This window comes from Manis javanica, chromosome 2 (genome assembly GCF_040802235.1).
Source record: "Manis javanica isolate MJ-LG chromosome 2, MJ_LKY, whole genome shotgun sequence".
NCBI lineage: Eukaryota > Metazoa > Chordata > Mammalia > Pholidota > Manidae > Manis > Manis javanica.
The window spans coordinates 35,835,839-35,848,124 of NC_133157.1; the positions used below are offsets into that span (position 1 = coordinate 35,835,839).

At 40.1% G+C, this 12,286-nt stretch overlaps 1 protein-coding gene across 1 annotated transcript in view; it reads left to right on the forward strand.

Annotated features, from left to right (window-relative positions):
* Positions 1 to 12,286, forward strand: part of SPATA31F3 (SPATA31 subfamily F member 3) — a 167,675-nt gene that overhangs the window by 121,457 nt on the left and 33,932 nt on the right. Inside the window, exon 7 of the mRNA XM_073228019.1 lies at positions 899 to 1,061. The gene's annotated coding sequence lies outside the window, so the exon portion shown is untranslated. The remainder of the gene's footprint in view (positions 1 to 898; positions 1,062 to 12,286) is intronic.

Below are 12,286 nucleotides of genomic sequence, written 5' to 3' on the forward strand. Positions count from 1 at the left end.
GCTCACCCAAAATCTTCTCCCGGCCCTTGGTGGGTTCCACTAAGTGAAAACCATTATTTTTTACACAATTGAGGCCAGACAACTTTTTGCCTCAGTGTCTGCCTTAATTGTTTTGATTTCCCTTCCATTTTTGATGACCCTATTTACCCTAGATGTTTGACACAGGGAAACACTTCACCCTATTGGAGAAAATATATCCCTTACCAGTTCAGTTTCCATATGTAACCTTTTCTCCTTGTCCATCTTCAGCTTCCACATTTTTCTCCATAGTGGAGACCATTTCCATAGTTTTATTTGTGCACAAGCATGCTGTGATATTACCTTCAGAAAACCCACAAAACAAATACACTATATTCTACAACCCCTTTCAGTTTATGGCTCTCTTCTGTGCTCTCATCAAAACTCTTACCTGTCTCCACTGCCTCTCTTTGCACGCTTTCTTGAGAATAGAAATTAGACAGGGATAAATATCCCATCAGTTAGATTTTCATTCCTACCATTCCACTGAGAATACTCTTTTGAAGCTCCTCAGTGGCCTTCAGGTATGAAACCCAATATTCAATTCTCAGCTCTAATCTTGCTTGTTCTTTAGGCAGTATTAATATAGTTGATCATTCCCTCTTATCTTAAAAATGATACTCACTTGACTTTGGAAAAACCACGTTTTTCTGGTTTTCTGTCCATATCATGAACTCCTCCTCCTCATATTTCTTATTATATTGGAGTTCCCTAGGACTCAGGCCTCACCCTATCAGGGGTTTGGAAATGAGTTCTATAAAGGGCCAGAGAGTAAATTTTTTGGTTTTGGAGCCATATGGTTTCTGTTACCACTACTCAAAAAGCCATAGACAGTACAGTAGTTCCCCCTTCAATGTGGTTTTGTTTTCTGTGGTTTCAGTTACCTGTGGTCAAACATGGTCTGGAAGCAGGTGATGCTGTTTCTGATGAATCTTCAGGTCAGTAGTAGCCTAGAGCTGTGCCACAATGCCAGTGTCATTCCCCTCACTTCATCTCATCAGGTGGATGTTTCATCATCTCACATCATCATCACATGAAGAAGGGTGAGTACGATGCAATAAGATATTTTGAGAGCAAGAAAGATTCCACATTCACATAATTTTTATTTCCGTGTATTGTTATAACTGTTCTGTTATTAGTTATTGTTAATCTCTTACTGTGCCTGATTTGCAAATTAAACCTTATCATAGGTATGTGTGTATAGGAAAAAACATGTAAGGTTTCCACAGGGGTCCACTGTGGGTCTTGAAACATACCTGCAGATAAGGGAAGACTACCATACATAGATAAGTGTTGAACTGATTATTGTCATGACTGCTATATTTACTCAGTGCTTATTAAGAGCCTTACATTGCTAAATAAATAATAATTTGTTGACCTATTATTTCAGCTTAATTACCTGAGCATTACTGCAGCTAGAAGGGAGAAAAAGTTCCCCTCCTGTGTAGAGGAGGGCAGGGAATTCTACTTTGAAATGTCTGTATTTTTTCAGGACCTTGTACCTAATTTTATTTGAAATTCAAGGATTTTGAGAGTCAAGGCTATATCTGAACTCTTTTTTTCTTATTAATGGCAGCATTCAGCCTTTGCAGCTGAGGGGAATGAGGGACAGCTTCTCAGTAGGGTCTCAGAAAGAGGGAGGTTACTTTATTTGTTGAGATGGAGTGATTAAACTCCCAAAGTGAATTTTGAGAGACAGCTGCACACAGAAAAGAGATGATTAGAATTAATTACTGTTGTTGTAGATGTTTTGCATTTCTACAGCACTTTGTGTTTACAAAGACTTTTGTAATCATTTATTAGCTTTCCCCCACCAGAACCTTGCCACATGGGCAGCACTACTACAGATGTTTGTATTTGTCTTCAGGGAAAAAAAATCTGAGCTGCTTTGGCTACATACTAGGATTAAGGAATCAAAACCCTTATTGTATGTAGCTCTTCTACTTACTGTGTGACTTGAGAATCCAAATGAGAACTTGAACATTGTCTTACTCTAATTTTATTATGGAGAATAATTCATGAAGATGGTTCAGTACTTTGCTAAATTAAAAAAGGTATATGTAGGTAAATAATAACAAAATAACCTCTCTAAAATTCTGTTTCTCTGTTTCCCCCAAGTTTTTGAAAAGAAAAATAATAGTGTTTATATCATATTTTTCAAATCAAGTGCTTAGCATAATGCCTAGCTTATTTACTTAATAAACACTTGATGAACATATATATTATTCATACTGTAATAAGACTCACTTAACATGCATTCTTATTGCCTCCATTTGATTGCTTTATGTATGCATAAGTATATTTGGATAAAGATGCATGCAGATGTATATTTACTTATTTGGCAATATTTATTGAGTGACAACCATTTATCAAGCATTGCTTTTGTAGCTAGGGATACAGTAGTGAACAAGAAAGGAGTTCCTGTTCCCATGATGCTTGTATTGTGGAAGGAGGGGGAGGACACTCATCATCATGGCAGAGGGGCTTACATACAAGTGGGAGTTAGGCTGCGAGAGGGAAGATGGAAGCATGATTAGGGTAGATTTAGAAAACGGGGAATTTTTTTCTGAATTTTTATAAAAAATCATACTTTGTTATAGCAATGTTATAATTATAAGCTATTTTTTATTTTATTATTTTATTTTAGTATCATTAATGTACAATTATGTGAGCAACATTATGATTACTAGACTCCCCCTATAAGCTATTCGTTTTTATTTTGGTATCATTAATCTACAATTACATGAAGAACATTATGTTTACTAGGCTCCACCCTTCACAAAGTTCCCCCTACATACCCCTTCACAGTCACTGTCCATCAGCATAGTAAGATGCTGTAAAATCACTACTTGTCTTCTCTGTGTTGTACATCCCTCCCTATGCCCCCCCCCACATTATACATGCTAATCGTAATGCCCCCCTTTCTTTTTCTCTGCCCTTGTCCCTCCCTTCCCACCCATCCTCCCCAGTCCCTTTCCCTTTGGTAACTGTTAGTCCATTCTTGGGTTCTGTGATTCTGCTGCTGTTTTGTTTCTTCAGTTTTTCTTTGTTCTTATACTCCACATATGAGTGAAATCATTTGGTACTTGTCTTACTTCACCTGGTTTATTTCACTGAGCATAATACCCTCTAGCTCCATCTATGTTGTTGCAAATGGTAGGATTTATTTTCTTCTTATGGCTGAATAAAATTCCAATATATACCACATCTTATTTATCCATTCATCGACTGATGGACATTTAGGCTGCTTCCATTGCTTGGCTATTGTAAGTAGTGCTGCTATTGTAAGCAGTCTTTTTCAAACTGGACTGCTGCATTCTTAGGGTAAATTCCTAGAAGTGGAATTCCTGGGTCAAATGGTATTTCTATTTTGAGCATTTTGAGGAACCTCCATACTGCTTTCCACAATGGTTGAACTAATTTACATTCCCACCAGCAGTGTAGGAGAGCTCACCTTTCTCCACAACCTTGCCAACATTTGTTGTTTGTCTTTTGGATGGTGGCGATCCTTACTGCTGTGAGGTGATATCTCATTGTGGTTTTAATTTGCATTTCTCTGATGACAAGTGATGTGGAGCATCTTTTCATGTGTCTGTTGGCCTTCTGAATTTCTTCTTAAGAGAACTGTCTTTTCAGCTCCTCTGCCCATTTTTTAATTGGATTATTTGCTTTTTGTTTGTTGAGGTGTGTGAACTCTTTATATATTTTGGATGTCAATCTTTTATTGGATCTGTCATTTATTAATATATTCTCCCATACTGTAGGGTACCTTTTTGTTCTATTGATGGTGTCCTTTGCTGTACAGAAGCTTTTCAGCTTGATATAGTCCCACTTGTTCATTTTTGCTTTTGTTTCCCTTGCCCGGGGAGATATGTTCATGAAGAAGTCACTCATGTTTATGTCTAAGAGATTTTTGCCTATGATTTTTTCTAAGAGTTTTATGGTTTCATGACTTACATTCAGGTCTTTGATCCATTTTGAATTTACTTTTGTGTATGGGGTTAGACAGTGATCCAGTTTCATTTTCTTACATGTAGCTGTCCAGTTTTGCCAGCAACATCTGTTGAAGAGACTATCCTTTCCCCATTGTATGTCCATGGCTCCTTTATCATATATTAATTAACCATATATGTTTGGGTTAATGTTTGGAGTCTCTATTCTGTTCCACTGGTATGTAGCTCTGTTCTTGTGCCAATACCAAATTGTCTTGATTACTGTGGCTTTGTAGTAGAGCTTGAAATTGGGGAGCGAGATCCCCCCCACTTTATTCTTCCTTCTCAGGATTGCTTTGGGTATTCGGGGTCTTTGTTCCATATGAATTTTTGAACTGTTTGTTCCATTTCATTGAAGAATGCTGTTGGTAATTTGATAGGGATTGCATCGAATCTTATTGCTTTGGGCAGGATGGTCATTTTGATTATATTAATTCTTCCTAGCCAGGAGCATGGGAAGAGTTTCCATTTGTTAGTGTCCTCTTTAATTTCTCTCAAGAGTGTCTTGGAGTTTTCAGGGTATAGGTCTTTCACTTCCTTGGTTAGGTTTATTCCTAGGTATTTTATTCTTTTTGATGCTGTTGTGAATGGAATTGTTTTCCTGATTTCTCTTTCTATTAGTTCATTGTTAGTGTATAGGAAAGCCACAGATTTCTCTGTGTTAATTTTGTATTCTGCAACTTTGCTGAATTCCGGTATTAGATGTAGTAGTTTTGGAGTGGAGTCTTTAGGGTTTTTTATGTACAGTATCATGTCATCTGCAAATAGTGACAGTTTAACTTCTTCTTTACCTATCTGGATTCCTTGTATTTCTTTTTTTTGTCTAATTGCCATGGCTAGGTCCTCCAGTACTATGTTGAATAACAGTGGGGAGAGTGGGCATCCCTGTCTTGTTCCCGATCTCAGAGGAAAAGCTTTCAGCTTCTCGCTGTTCAGTATGATGTTAGCTGTGGGTTTATCATATATGGCCTTTATTATGTTGAGGTAATTACCCTCTATACCCATTTTGTTGAGAGTTTTTATGATGAATGGATGTTGAATTTTGTCAAATGCTTTTTCAGCATCTGTGGAGATGATCATGTGGTTTTTGTCCTTCTTTTTGCTGGTGTGGTGGATGATGTTGATGGATTTTCGAATGTTGTACCATCCTTGCATCCCTGGGATGAATCCCACTTGGTCGTGGTGTATGATCCTTTTGATATATTTTTGAATTCAGTTTGCTAATATTTTATTGAGTATTTTTGCATCTCCATTCATGAGGGATATTGGTCTGTAATTTTCTTTTTTGGTGGGGTCTTTGCCTGGTTTTGGTATTAGGGTGATGTTGGCTTCATAGAATGAGTTTGGGAGTATTCCCTCCTCTTCTGTTTTTTGAAAAACTTTAAGGAGAATGGGTATTATGTCTTCTCTATCTGTCTGATAAAATTCTGAGGTAAATCCATCTGGCCCTGGAGTTTTGTTCTTGGGTAGTTTTTTGTTTACCACTTGAATTTCTTTGCTCGTAATTGGTTTGTTTAACTTTTGTGTTTCTTCCTGGGTCAGTCTTGGAAGGTTGTATTTTTCTAGGAAGTTGTCCATTTCTTCTAGGTTTTCCAGCTTGTTAGCATATAGGTTTTCATAGTAGTCTTTAATAATTCTTTGTATTTCTGTGGAGTCTGTCATGATTTTTCCATTCTCGTTTCTGGTTCTGTTGATGTGTGTTGATTCTCTTTTTCTCTTAATAAGTTTAGCTAGAGGCTTTTCTATTTTGTTTATTTTCTCAAAGAACCAGCTCTTGGTTTCATTGATTTTTTCTATTGTCTTACTCTTCTCAATTTTATTTATTTCTTCTCTGACCTTTATTATGTCCCTCCTTCTGCTGACCTAAGGCCTCATTTGTTCTTTTTCCAATTTCGATAATTGTGACATTAGACTATTCATTTGGGATTGTTCTTCCTTCTTTAAGTGTGCCTAGATTGCTACATACTTTCCTCTTAAGACTGCCTTCTCTGCACCCCACAAAAGTTGGGGCTTTGTGTTGTTGTTGTCGTTTGTTTCCATATATTGCTGTATCTCCATTTTAATTTGGTCGTTGATCCATTGATTATTTAGGAGCATGTTGTTAAGCCTCCATGTGTTTGTGAGCCTTTTTGCTTTCTTTGTACAATTTATTTGTAGTTTTATACTTCTGTGGTCTGAAAACTTGGTTGGTAGAATTTCAATCTTTTGGAATTTACTGAGGCTCTTTTTGTGGCCTAGTATGTGGTCTATTCTGGAGAATGTTCCATGTGCACTTGAGAAGAATGTGTATCCTGTTGCTTTTGGATGTAGAGTTCTATAGATGTTTATTAGGTCCATCTGTTCTAGTGTGTTGTTCAGTGCCTCTATGTCCTGACTTATTTTCTGTCTGGTGGATCTATCCTTTGGAGTGAGTGGTGTGTTGAAGTCTCCTAGAACGAACGCATTGTATTCTGTTTCGTCCTTTAATTCTGTTAGTATTTGTTTCACATATGTTGGTACTCCTGTATTGGATGCATATATATCTATAATGGTTATATCCTTTTGTTGGATTGAGCCCTTTTTCATTATATAATGTCCTTCTTTATCTCTTGTTACTTTCTTTGTTTGCAAGTCTATTTTGTCTGATACTAGTACTGCAACACCTGCTTTTTTCTCCCTGTTGTTTGCATGAAATATCTTTTTCTATCCCTTGACTTTTAATCTGTGCATGTCTTTGGGTTTGAGGTGGGTCTCTTGTAAGCAGCATATAGATGGCTCTTGCTTTTTTATCTATTCTGTTGCTCTGTGTCTTTTGATTGGTACATTCAGTCCATTTACATTTAGGGTGATTATTGAAAGATATGTACTTATTGCCATTGCAGGCTTTAGATTTGTGGTTATGAAAGTTTCAAGGTTAGCTTGTTTACTACCTTACTGTCTAACTTAACTCGCTTATTGAGCTATTATAAACACTGTCTGATGACTCTTTATTTCTGTTCCTTCTTATTCCTCCTTTTCCATTCTTCATATGTTGGGTGTTTTGTTCTGTGCTCTTTTTTAAGAGTGCTCCCATCTAGAGCAGTCCCTCTAAAATACCCTGTAGAGTTGGTTTGTTTGAGGAAAATTCCCTCAACTTTTGCTTTTCTGGGAATTGTTTAATCCTTCCTTCATATTTAAATGATAATTGTGCTGGGTACAGTATCCTTGGTTCAAGGCCCTTCTGTTTCATTTCATTAAATATATCATGCCATTCTCTTCTGGCCTGTAAAGTTTCTGTTGAGAAGTCTGATGATGGCCTGATGGTTTTTCCTTTGTAGGTGTCCTTTTTTCTCTCTCTAGCTGCCTTTAATACTCTGTCCTTGTCCTTGATATTTGTCATTTTAAGTATTATGTGTCTTGGTGTTGTCCTCTTTGGGTCCCTTCTGTTGGGAGTTCTGTGTGCTTCCATGGTCTGAGCAACTATTTCCTTCCCCAATTTGGGGAAGTTTTCAGCAATTATTTCTTCTAAGACACTTTCTATCCCTTTTTCTCTCTCTTCTTTTTCTGGTACCCCTATAATGCGGATATTATTCCTTTTGGATTGGTGACACTGTTCTCTTAATAATGTTTCATTTCTGGAGATCCTTTTATCTCTGTCTGCATTAGCTTCTATACGTTCCTGTTCTCTGGTTTCTATTCCTTTAATTGCCTCTTGCCTCCCATCCATTCTGCTTTTAAGTCCTTCCAGAGATTGTTTTATTTCTGTAGTCTCCCTCTGTACTTGCTCCTTTAGCTCTTGCATATTTCTCTGCAGATCCATCAGCATGTTTATAATTTTTATTTTGAATTCTTTTTCAGGGAGACTGGTTAGGTCTATCTCCACAGGTCCTCTCTCAGGGGTTGTCTGGCCTATTTTGGACTGGACTAAATTCTTCTGCCTTTTCATGGTGATAGCAGTGGCTGTAGGCAGGTAGCGTGTATGTCAGCTGGGAGAAGAAAGTCCTTTCCTGCTTGCTGGATGCCTTGCCCTTCTCCACTGCCTGTGTTGGTTACCTGCACTCCTGGAGCAGCCACTGGGTTAATTCCCTAACCTGCTGTGGGCGTGGTCTCTGTCAGAGCAGCACAGAGCCCTGCAGGGAGTGGCAGGCATGCTGGGTGCACTCCCCTGTGAAAGCGGCACCCCTGCCGGGCAACTGTGTGCCAGCAGGAGCCTTTGGGTCTAGCCCAGGGGGTTGTGTGTTGGACTGGGTTTCCTGGTGGCTGCTGGGGGCATGGCTGCTCCTGGGCCGCTCCTCCGCCACCACCGCTGGCTCCCGTGGGCCGCTCCTGGATCCCTCTGGTGCCACCACCAGTTGCTCGCACGGGCCGCACTCAGGCTCCTCTAGTGCCGCCGCAGGAGTGCACGGGCCTCTCCCTTGCTCCTCTGGCACCGTGGCCGCCGGCACATGCGGGCTGCTCCCGGGCCGCTCGGTCAACACTGCCTTGGGCTCACGTGGGCCTCTCCTGGGCCCCTCTGGTGCCATGGCCCCCGGTGCACGCGGGCTGCTCCCTGGCTGCTCAGTTGCCACCACAGCGGGCTCACACAGGCTGCTCCCAGTTCCACTCTGGTGTTGCCGCCCCCGGCACGCGCTGCTGCTCTCCGACTACTGGGCCAGTGTGTCGGTGTCCATGCCAGTTGAGGGAATGACTGGCAGGCTGCTTATTGCCGTGTGGGGCTTCAGAGCTGTGCTGCCACCCTGGGGATTATGGCACCTAAAGTTCCCCAGGATTCCCAGCTGCTGGCTAAGTGTGCCAGGACGACTTCATCCAGCTGTGGGGTCCCTGTCTCTTTAAGACTTGCAAAAAGCAGTCGCTTTTCTTTTGTCTCAGGGGTGCTGGTTGCAGGGACCTGCCCACAGGTTTTGCTTTTCCATTTCTTTAATATCCAGCACCCCATGCACCGTGTGTCTGTGCTCCAGGTGTGGATTTCTAGAGCTGGCTGTTTAGCAGCCCTGGGCTTTCACTCCCTCCCCGTTCTGACTCTTTTCTTCCCACCAGGTTCTGAGGTGCGGGGGGCGTTCAGGTCCCACCAGGCTACGGCTTGTATCTTACCCCCTTCGTGTGATGCTGAGTTCTTGCAGATGTAGATGTATCCTGGCTGTTGTACTGTATCCACTGGTGTCTCTTTTAGGAATAGTTGTATTTATTGTATTTTCATAAATATATATGTTTTTGGGAGGAGATTTCCACTGAACTACTCACGCCGCCATCTTGGCTCCACCCCCAAGCTATTCATTTCTAATAAAAGTATTTAAATGTAGACTTGTGTATTTTACTTTAAAAACAAATATACTTATGAATATATAAAACATTTAAAAGGAAATGTTACTTTGTTATATAAATAATAATAGCACTACACTGAAATTTTTTTAATTATCTGTAATTTTATTACAATATTATTCCTTTTAAATTGCCTTAGTATACATTTGTACATAGTTTATTCAGGACATATGTACCAAGCATTTTCTTATTCATGCTTCAGCAATGGGAAGAATGGTTTAGTTTTCTGACATTTGGGCATGGCTTGGGGTTGCAGACAGTTCAGTAGGATGGCAGCAGTGAGACAGAGTATCACAGAAAGGCATTCTGAACTCCTTAGCCCAGGGCCTGCTTTGAAGGAATGAGGTAAAGGGAGAAGAATATTGACCATGCTGAAAAGAGCAGGTAAAGATGAAGAGACTAAAGCAGCATTTTAATCCCTGGGACATGTCAGGTGCCTGAAGACCAGAGAGAAGGTCCTAGAGGTAGAGAGGAGCCCTGGATTCTCACTGTTGCCTTCTCAACATCAGTTGATTTCTAGGGAAACAGTTGCCCCTAACCCCCACAAGATAAAGATTTACACTTTTCTTTCTGTTAGGGTATCGGGGCTGTGGATTGAGATACAAGCCAGAGTCCCTTCTAAAATAACTTTAAAGCAAGTTGATACTGAGTCCCACAGGCCGTGAGTTTGGCCTTTTGCTCTTTTTCAGCTGTCACTAGTACCTTCTCAGGCTGGGTCTTCAATTGTGAAATTGGAATTCAGTCTCCCAATTCCTCACTCCTCAGACACTGAAATGAATTTATGAACAATGTTTAGATTTTTAAGGTTAAAATTAGACATATAAAATTGAAAAATTTGTCAAAAAGATCACCTGGGAAGTTCCTTTCCATGTCCCTGACCCTGTCTGAAGATTTTTAGTTTCTTTGTCTTGCTTAAAATGTCACTTTCCTGATGGCAAGATTTCATAAAAAAGAACAACAGTCATACAATTACTAGAAATTTTCATAAATGCCAGGAGTAAATGTCCCTGACCTTTATGGAAATGTTTTTGGAGCTCTTCTCCTTCCTTCTAGCCACTTTCCCTCTAGACACTCCCTTGATTCTGCTCTGGAAGTTAGAACTAGCCACAAAACCCTCAAATTTTCTTTATTCTGGACACTACTAACCCACAGGATTCATGGCACATCCTTTAATGTGGAGGTCTCCTTACTCTGCCCTTCTGGAGGAACATTCTAAAAGGAACAAGGAAACATTTCAGGAGAAAACTCCCAGATGGTGTCTGATCTCGGATTCTTTCTGTTTTACCAAAGAAAAAGCCAACCAGTTAAAAAAGTTTACTAAAGGAAAAGGTCACCCACCCTCTGACATGAAGAGGTATGGGCATAAGTCCACAGCAGCACTCAAGTACACTGGGAAACCTGTATAAACAAATGGCTCACCTTAGGCACTGAGAATTTAAATACCAGGCTTGGATTAAGCCCCTAGACACATTAGGGAGACAACCAACAATTTTTCTATTTTACATGGAAATGCTAATTTCACTTGCAAAAGAGAAGTCCCAAAATAGTATTATGATTATAACAGTAGAAATGTAGGAGTATGAAATTTGTAATGTTACAGACAAATTAAGCATGAAATGCAAATGCCACATCAGAATGGACTGAGTATCTAGATTTCAGCTGAAATTCTCTGAAAGAGTTATAATAACTAGTCAATCTGACTAAAGGGCCCTCGTGTTAGGAGGAGGAGGTAAAAAGAGAAAATATACAGAGAAGGGAAAGCAGACTTAGGTCTGTGATGTCTCCTCAGCTCTACTCAGTAGACTGTTCATGGATTTGAATATTTACAGTAGGAATTTCTCCCACTGCAGTATGTATACTTGAGAGTTAACTTAATAACTGTTACCTTGGGTGTAACACAGACTGCTGCTTATCATGACCATGACAGCTTGAAGACGTTGTATGTTTGGACTCCTATAACAAAATCCATAAACTGAGAGCCTTGTAAACAACAGAAACTTATCTCTCATAGTTTTGGAGATTTGGAAATCCAAAATCAGGGTGCTGGTAGATTTGGTATATGGTGGGGGCCTGTTTCCTGGTTCATACATGGCTGTCTTTTTGCTGTACCCTCAGATGGTAGAAAGCAGAGAGGGGAAGCAAGCTGTCTCGTGATGCTTACAAGGTCACTAATCCATTCATGAGGGCTCTACCGTCATGACCTCTTCCAATCCTGATTACCTCCCAAAGGCACCATTTCCTAATGCCATCACACTGGGGTTAGAGTTTCAACATGAATTTGGGGGATACAATCAGTTCATAACAGTGATATTTGATAACCTGCAAATATGATTGCTTCAATCTTCTGCTCAATTCCTCCAATGGATGCCAGTGCCAATAGCACACATTACTCATTATTAATTGGTCTTCTCATTTTATTCTTCATTCTTTCCACAAAATATTTATTGAGCAACAGAGTCTGTGCTGGGTGCTGGAGATACAACAGTAAAGAAAACAGACAAGTGAAACCCCCCTGCTTCTTGGAACTTGTATCTTATGGTCAAAACAGACAATAAACAAGTAATTTAACGGAGATGATATTTTGACAATAAACGAATGTGGGTTTTTTCACAGACATCCTAACCTCAGTCATGTTCCCTTGTAGCCATTCCACCATTATTGTCCCCACCTAAAGAAGGAGCATACTCTAGAGGGGAGACCCTCCAGAGAAGATGATGAAGTGGAAGGCAACACTTTCATTGAGAGTAGGGGTATGGAGGTGGGAGGATTCAATAGAAATATTCAGGCAGAGAGAAGGGTGACTTGAGACCCTTTGAGCTTGGTGGCAGGCACAAGCCTACGAGAAGCTGTTTGATGTAGAGGCTGGGAGGGTAGAGCCGGCAATGGGGAAGCATTTGAAAAGGCAGGTGTCTAGGTGGAACTCCCCAAATAACGCTGCTGATTTCCAATGGTCTGATCTAGAATGCAGAGATTCAAAAATTTCTGTGTGGCCCTAGAGT